Source organism: Melanaphis sacchari, unplaced genomic scaffold (assembly GCF_002803265.2).
Source record: "Melanaphis sacchari strain LSU unplaced genomic scaffold, SCAv2.0 Contig495_pilon_pilon, whole genome shotgun sequence".
Classification (NCBI taxonomy): domain Eukaryota; kingdom Metazoa; phylum Arthropoda; class Insecta; order Hemiptera; family Aphididae; genus Melanaphis; species Melanaphis sacchari.
Window position 1 is genome coordinate 18,534 of NW_020271331.1, and position 8,774 is coordinate 27,307.

At 28.9% G+C, this 8,774-nt stretch overlaps 1 pseudogene; it reads left to right on the forward strand.

The window, feature by feature from the left end:
* Positions 1-5,662: 5,662 nt before the first annotated feature.
* Positions 5,663-8,533, forward strand: LOC112598620 (annotated as a pseudogene).
* The last annotated feature ends 241 nt before the right edge of the window (positions 8,534-8,774 follow it).

Sequence of the window (8,774 nt, forward strand, 5' to 3'; positions counted from 1 at the left end):
TTTTAATTATAACACAGTAAATAAACACGAAAATAATGACGTACACTTTGTCTGACGTCCAAAATACGACTAAATTGTTATTCCGTAATCGTAATCGTTTTCCGTCTAAACGTTTCAATAATAATATCATTGTATCATAATATCATATAATTACAAAGCAAACAACATCCATATAAACATAAAAAACAAAAATTCCACCAGAAAGTATAAAAATGAAAACATGTCATATTTGGAATAATGTTATTGTGTGATAATGTTATGTGCCCAAATATATGAGTATACGTAATGGGTCAGTCTTATTTTTAGTTTCGTATAATACCATTAAAAACAGTACTGTATGAGCAGTAATGCCCGATTTCGTTGGTTTTGTAAATTACTGTTATAGCAGTAGTGACCAATTACATAAAAATTGAAAAAAATTGAAATTACTGCTATAGCAGTAACTGTCCGTGAACGTGTTAAATGGATATTGAAATACAGAAAAGAAAATGTTATTATTTACAAAAAAACTTTAAGTAACAAATTCATGTAATAAATTTAAAGGTTAGCCATACAGCTGTTATACAAAATTAAGACCAAATTGAAAAAAAATTATTCAGATTTATCCTAGGACAATTCGTGCATATTAAACATACAGAACCATTATTTTTTTCTTTGTATGCCATAATTTTCCATGTGTAATAAATGAAAATGGAAAAATAATGAATCCATTTCAATCAATTAATCTTGATATTCCTGAAATGTACGATATTACAACACGAAGCCAGCGATAATAAATAATAAATATAAACAAATAAAATAATGACTTTTTTATAAAGAAAATAGCGGGTATCATATCAAAAACATTTAGAACTTCATGAAAAAAATTTCTGTAGTGACGTGATATAATATAGAAACTAAAGAAAATACTATTTAGTAATATTACCGATACCTATGACGACAAATAAAATCAATTGTAAAGTTATATACTTAATCAGCATATTGTTTATACAATGTTAACTTATTTACATTATGCCAAGTAGGTGAACCACACGTTGATTAAGTGTTTAACTTAACAATTGATCTTATTTGTCGTCATACGTATTTGTTATTACAAAATGGCATTTTACATAAATTCCACATAGTATCACGTTTTTTAAAAGTTTAAATACACTAAGCAGAGCCGTAGCTAGGGCTTGGCGAGTCTGGCTCAGGCCAGGGGCGCAACGAAAAAAAGGGCGCAAAGCCAAACTAAAATATTCCTATAATATACATTTTATTTAGAACAAGTGCAAAATTCACTTTATTGTAGTCAGAAGTCACTAGTCCGTAGAAACTAGAAATTGTTAAAATTAATTTTAATATAACTAATCTTCTTGGTAAATATTGTACTATTTTCGTTCGCATCGTCGCCGGCGTGCGGCAATGACCGTCGACGATAACGATCGATAATAATTATTATCGTAACTATCATAATATAATATTTGATTAGTCTACAATTTGACGTCGATTGCGTCGAACAGTTTTATTTATAACTTATAGTGCTCCAACGCTCGTGTCCGTATAAAATTATACCGCCGCATCAGCGCGCACGTCAACAGAAAATGTATGTAAGTAATATAGGTATATTATCAATGTAAATTATTTAACTATAGGCTATAATATCGGGATATAATAATATAATACAATATATTATATAGTAGTGTTATTAATTTTTAATGTTATCTCTTAAGAACGAATAAAAAATATATTACCTATAATAATTCGATAGTCAAAAGGCAAATTTATCTTACCCTCACTTAGGTTGATATTTTTGTTGTAGCGAAAATAATAAATTTCATATAATTTTCTAGTGTTTAACTGATTTCCGTAACCCACCATATGATTCAACTATTATTATTTTTAATATTACTCGTTTATTATAACGTCGTAACTCGTAACCGGTGACGCCCCACGTGCTGTTGAGTATTACAAAATATAAATAGATGAAAGATGTAGCGGTAAATCTTCTTATAAGTATTTAGATACTTATAATTTTTTTTTGCCCCTCCCCCCCTGAGTTGCATTTCTGCGGGTGTCCCTGCTCGTAACCAATACGTTAAATAGTGACCAATGTTGTAAGACACATACAAATGTTATCATAAGAAAACATAGGTAAGCGTAAGCTTCATAACTATGTTGATAAATAACCTGTTTAAAGCATCTCTTGTAAAGTAATGATTTTGTGGGTTACGAAACTTGGCCTTTTAACCATCTTTTTCATCATATTATGATTGATTCATCATTCATTAAAACAAGCATACGAAGCCTGTCTGCTTTCGTTATATTATGAAAAAATAATCATTTTAGAATATAGAACATATATACTTATTTCTATTCAAATAATATCATGTATTTAAAAATAAAAACGTTTTAATTTCAATATATTATGTTAGATTTTGAGGGTAAAAATATTATTTTTTTATTTTCAAAAAAATATTCTTTCTTTGTCGACTGCTTCTTTAGTTATATTTTTATTTTGTATTAAATAGGCTGATAATATATAATGTCTTCGAAAAAAACGTCAGGGTCGTGGTTTTTCAAAGAAAGAATTAAAAAAGAAAAGAAAAGTAAAAAATTAGCGAATAATATTCAAAAATGGTTAATTCCTGAAGCCGTTAATTCTAACAATGTTAAAGTCATAACACCTGAGCTAAAACTGTCTAGTATATCTTCTAACAAATTAAAAATTCTAGAAATTGAAAGTGAACAAATTGACAATGTAGACTATTTCGTTGATAATAACCCAACAGATATTGACAGTTATTTTAATTTTAAAGACCCTGGAACTTAGCCACCAATTACGTCATCTATTAGAACACTACTTGTAGAAAAGAGGCCACAACATTGTGAACCAAAAAATGTGCCAAGTGATGATAAAAGACGGCATTTCAATAAAAAGTAGTTTTATAGAAATTTGTCGAATGATGAGAAAGTGAGTAGACAGTGGCTTATGTACAGTGAAGTGAAAAATACTATATTTTGTTTTCCATGTTTATTATTTTCTAACGACACTAGAAAATTTTAAATAATAGTTGTAATGACTGGCAGTATTTAAATCCTCATATTCCAAATCACGAAAAATCTAAAAGTCATTTAAATAATTTTATAATTTGGAAAGAACTCGAAAAAAGATTACTTATGGGAGTATCCATTGACTCTGAATTTGAAAAGTCCATTACTAAAGAAAAAGAAAAATGGCGTAACATATTGAAAATTATAAATGATGTTATACTTTTTTGCTCAAAAAAAGAATTTGGCCCTTAGAGGTACAACTGAAAAAATTGGTGACTTGAACTCTGGTATTTTTTACAGTTAATAGAACTTATTAGTCAATATTCTCCTGTACTAGCTCAACATGTCCAAGAAGTAAGGCAATCTAATTTTCATACTATTTATTTTTCACCAACAATTGAAAATAAAATTATAGTTTTACTTGGACAAACAATTAGAAATAAAATAATAACAAGTATTAAAGAGGCAAAATATTATGGTATTATGTTTGTTTGCACACCTGATGTGTCACATAAAGAACAAATGTTGCAAATTATCAGATATGTTAAGATAGCCGATTCTGAGATTTCAATCGAAGAAAGCTTTGTCGATTTTATTCATTCAAAAGAGAAAACAGGTACTGGATCGGCAAGTGAAATATTAAAAAAACTAGAAGAAAATGGAATAGAATTAACAAATTGTCAAACACAAAGATATCAGTTACGGAACTGCCGAGCGCCGTATGCTGCCTTTAATATTATCATGGGCTTCAAGCCCATAAAATGCAGGGCACCACAGTCGATTATGCTGTTTTTTACTTGGGACAGAAACTATTCGTACAAGGTCAAGCGTTCGTTATCATTAGCAGAGTTCATAGCCTCGATGGACTTCGTATCGAAGAATTGGACGCTTCAAAAATAACGGGAAAGACATCCTGTAACGTTGACGCTTTGGATGAAATCGAAAGACTGAAAAAGATCAATTGCAAAAAAAATATCAATTAAAAATCTTTAAAAAAAAAATATTATCAGTAAAAATTTACTTTCAACTAAAAAGTAGAAAATAAAAAAATAAAAAAATACATTTTTAAAAACACTTTTTTATAAAAATATATTTTAAAATTGCACTAAAAAGACAAGAATAATTGTTTGTACTTAAAAATAATGAAAAATTTAAAAGCATGTGGTGCATCATACAAAACATTTAAAGCCGAGCAAAGTCTCACATACACTTCTTTATTCAATCCTGTTTATAAGATAGTGACTGGGAGTATATGTCAAGTGTAAGAGCAAAATAATGAAAAATGTACTGATGAAAAATTTAAAAGCCGAGCAAAGTCTCACATACACTTCTTTGTCGTTCAATCCTGTTTATAAAATAGAGTTTGGGAGTATATATCAAGTGTAAGAGCACCACACACTTTTAAATTTTTCATCAGTAAATTTTTTTATATTCTAAGGTTATAAGTTTCGATTGTTTTTTTTTATCCTTAATAAACTAAAAACATTGAATTTTGTATATATAATTATTTAGTAAATATGTGCTCGTGGAGGGGGGTAAGAAATTTACAAGGGCGGAAATATGTTAAATGGTCTGGAGCGCTAATGTACCTTGCTACAGCTCTGACACTAAGGGTCATTTTATCAATCTCCAGTTAAAAGAATTTAATCTTTAGTTAACATTAATCCCTAGTTAAATTAGAAATGTGATTTTTTCATCACTCAATTAATATTTTAACTGGACTTTAACCGATAATTAATTAATCCGAGATATTTGCCCAGTTAAAGAGTTAAACTAAAGATTAGGTACAATATTATCATTTATTAGATTATATCGTTGATAAATCTTTATAATTGGTAATTATTTAAATGTACCTATCTTAGCACCATTTAATTTAAAAAATATCGAACTTATTTTATTACAGTACCTACCACTTTTGATATTGTCACATTACAAAAAGTGTACTTTAAATATTAAACTTAGATGGATTATTTAAGCAGCAGCACTAGTAGTGACAGTAGTACTGATGAAGAAATTGAGTTTTTGGGTTATATGAACCAATACTTCAACAGACTTCGAAGACCATACTTATTGTCAACAAGAATAGACCATTTAAATAAATGGGACGATCAAGACTTTTTTGCCAGATTCCGTATAAGTAAAAATACGTTTAAAATTATATTAGAAATGGTTCAACAAGAAGTTACAACTGTTACTCAAAGGTAAAATAAAATGAATAGGTAAATTTTAAATTTTTACGGAATTGCGTAATGATAACGATTTATCCTCAAACGGTTTTAAATATTTGTTATTATATTAAGAAAACACCAGAAAATAAATGACTTTTCACAAAATCACAGCCCTAATAATAAATTATAATCTAACCTATGCCACTTATGGATTCAATTAAAAATGATTAACTTATATATTTCACTGTAATTTTACATACAGCTTTGAAGTATTAGTCTTGTGTTCTTACAATTAATTTTTAATTCAAATTTTATACTTTCATTTTTTATTTAGAGATTGTGCAGTCACTGCAGAACCACTGTTATTAACATTAAGGTTTTATACATCAACGTATATTTAATAAATGTAGGTGAGCTATTTGGTTTACATTATTCGACAGCATCAAATATGATAAAAAAAAATGAATATTGCTTTAGCGAGACTCGGACCAAAGTTCATTAATGTGCCTAGTAATGCTAATGAAATTTCTGATCTTCAGACTAGATTTTATTTTAAAGCGAAATTTCCACGATGCATTGGTGCTATTGACTGCACAAACATCAAAATATCATCACCAAGTGGCGACGACGCAGAAAACTACAGAAATAAAAAACACTTTTTCTCTATTAATGTTCAGACTATTTCAGATGATAAATTAATGATACGAGATATAGTTGCTCGTTGGCCTGGATTATCACACGATTCTATTATCTTTTTCAATTCTTCAATCTTTAGACGTCTAGAAGCAAAAGAATTTGGAAATGGTTTAGTTGTTGGTGATGGAGGTTATGCAGTTAAAAATTATTTAATTACACCATTACTAAATCCAGTCACAAAAGCTGAACATTTTTTTCAAGAATCACAAATTCGAACAAGAAACGTTGTTGAACGATCTTATGGTGTCTGGAAAAGAAGGTTCCCGGTTTTATCTTTAGGTATCCGTTTGAATATTAGTAAAGTAGAAGCAATTATTATACCTACAGCTGTTTTTCACAATATTGCTATCTTACAAAAAGAAGATATACCTCCAACTACACTAGAAATCCAAGGGCAAATAAATTTAATGAACTCTATCAATAATAATCTAATTAATGAAAATATAAACAACTAAACAAATGATAGAACAAGATCAACTATTATTCAAAATCTTATTAAAATTTTAATAATAAATAGAAGTCTTGTTTTTATTATAAATATATAAAATTCTTGGTATTTTTGTTTGTTTGCCAGTTGGATTATAAATTATTTTTTTTTAAAACAGCTAATTCAGATGTCAATATTTCCAACTTAAATGCGTTTTATTTTCTTTTGAAAACAAGTTCTTTTTTCAGCAACTTCTTTTTCTATTCCAAAACATCATTTTTCAATTTAGCAACTTCTGACCATTCTTTATTTGCATTAATAATGCTAGAGAATAGAACCATATATTATTTAAAAATTAAATTTAAAATAACTAAACAAAAAATAAAAAATAATAACCTAGCTTGTTTTTTTCTATAAACACTATTTAGATTATTTTTTGCATTTTGGTTTTCTTGAAGTTTTTCAACTAAATTTAACATAAATTAACATTATAATTTTATGAATAAAAGTATATTTTTTATATATCCTTATTTTAGGGCCGATTTTACCAACTTTGTTAATTGCGGTTAACTAACCTTAATCAAGATTATTATTGATAACCAGAGATTTTGGATTTCACCAAACTCGGTTAAGCGTAACCGCTGCGTAATCGTGATTAAGAACTAACCGCCCAATTTCGGTTGTTTATCGTTCTTAATCGCGGTTAGTTTCCGGAGATATTGATAATGTTATCAATTATTAAAATATTTAAAAAATATTAACAAAATATTTTCTGTTTTGTATAGGATTTTGTATTTTGTTTAAACTTCAAGTGTTTTGTTAATGTGTTTTTTGGTTTTAAATATATTTATATTTTTAAAAAATGCAACCAGCTTGTAAACGTGTGTTTCAACTTTGTTTTGAAAACGACAAAGACGACTTGATAATTTTCGCTGTCCGCCGTCCAAGATGGATACGGGAAAGGGCCGAAGACTTCAATAGTCTGGATGATCGGGATTTCATTACGAGGTACAGACTGACAAAACCTACAGTTTTGTCAATTCTGGAAAAAATAGAACATCAATCTCGAGTATGAAACAGACAGGTTAGTCAGTGAAGTTAGAGCTTATAATAACAAAAAGTCTGCAAAGTATAACAGTTTTTTTTTCAAACAGAAATAACTGTATATCCCCGATTAATCAGTTATTATGCACTCTTCGATTTTATCCCACTGGATGTTTTCAAATCACTGCAGGGATCTGTGTGGCTTTAGTTCCTCAACAGTAAATAGGATAGTGCATAAAGTTAGTTGTACTATTGCGTCCTTGCGGAGTCAATATATTAAATTTCCTGAAACACCAGAACATATAAGACAGACCCAGTTAAATTTTTACAGAAGAGCCAAGTTCCCAAGAGTCATCGGTGCTATTGACTGTACCCATGTGAAGTTGTGGCAATCACCAGGTATTTACAAAAATAATTAATACTTATACCTGTTTTCTTATTAGTAGGTACCAGTAATTACACTCGTAGACACAATTTTCTATCAATATAAATGTATTTATTTTATTTTAATTTTTACAATTATAGTTACATTTTACATTAGTGGTCTTTCTTTATGAATTACAAGTGGAGAATCCGCTGAGCGTTTCCGAAACCGCAAAGGATATTTTTCGTTAAACGTTCAGGCGATATACAACGCTAATTTAGAAATAATGAATATTGTTGCAAGATATGATAGAAGCACTCATGAATCCAGAATATTTCGTGAGTCAAAAAGAAGAGCTTTATTTGAGCAAGGAGTTTATGGGGACGCAGTACTGGTAGGAGATAGTGGCTATGCCTCTGCAAATTACATGATGATACCACTACAAGAATGCCATACACCAGTGGAAAACTTGTATAATTAGTCACAGATAAGGACGAGAAATGTCATTGAAAGATTGTTCGGTGTTTGGAAAAGACGTTTCCAGTAATAGCTTTAAATTTACGAGTAAAACTGATGCGTGTTTTCCCTATCATCACTGCAACATTGGTATTGCATAATATTGCCCAAAGTGCTGGTGAAGAAGTCCCCAGAGGCTTTGATATGATACTCCCTGCTCCTTGGGAAGAAATATTTGCCTAGGACAACATAGAAGTTGAATATGCACCAAACCCCATTAATCGAAGAGTAACACAGCAAAACAGTGGGCGGCAGGCGTTAATAGATGGTCACTTTGAGAGGTAAATTATGATTAAATATAATAATATTAATAAGTTGATTGCACAATCAGAATAATATTCATAGAAAATATAAGTACATAATATATAGAGTTTTGAATTTGTAAGAAAATTCATTTTAGTACCATCAAATTTATATTTAATTTTTTTGTTACCCTTTACTCAATTTTTTCTTTTTTTATACATTTTCGATATTTTATTTATTTTCCAATTATAAATTAATAATGTATAAGAGAAAAAATTTACAC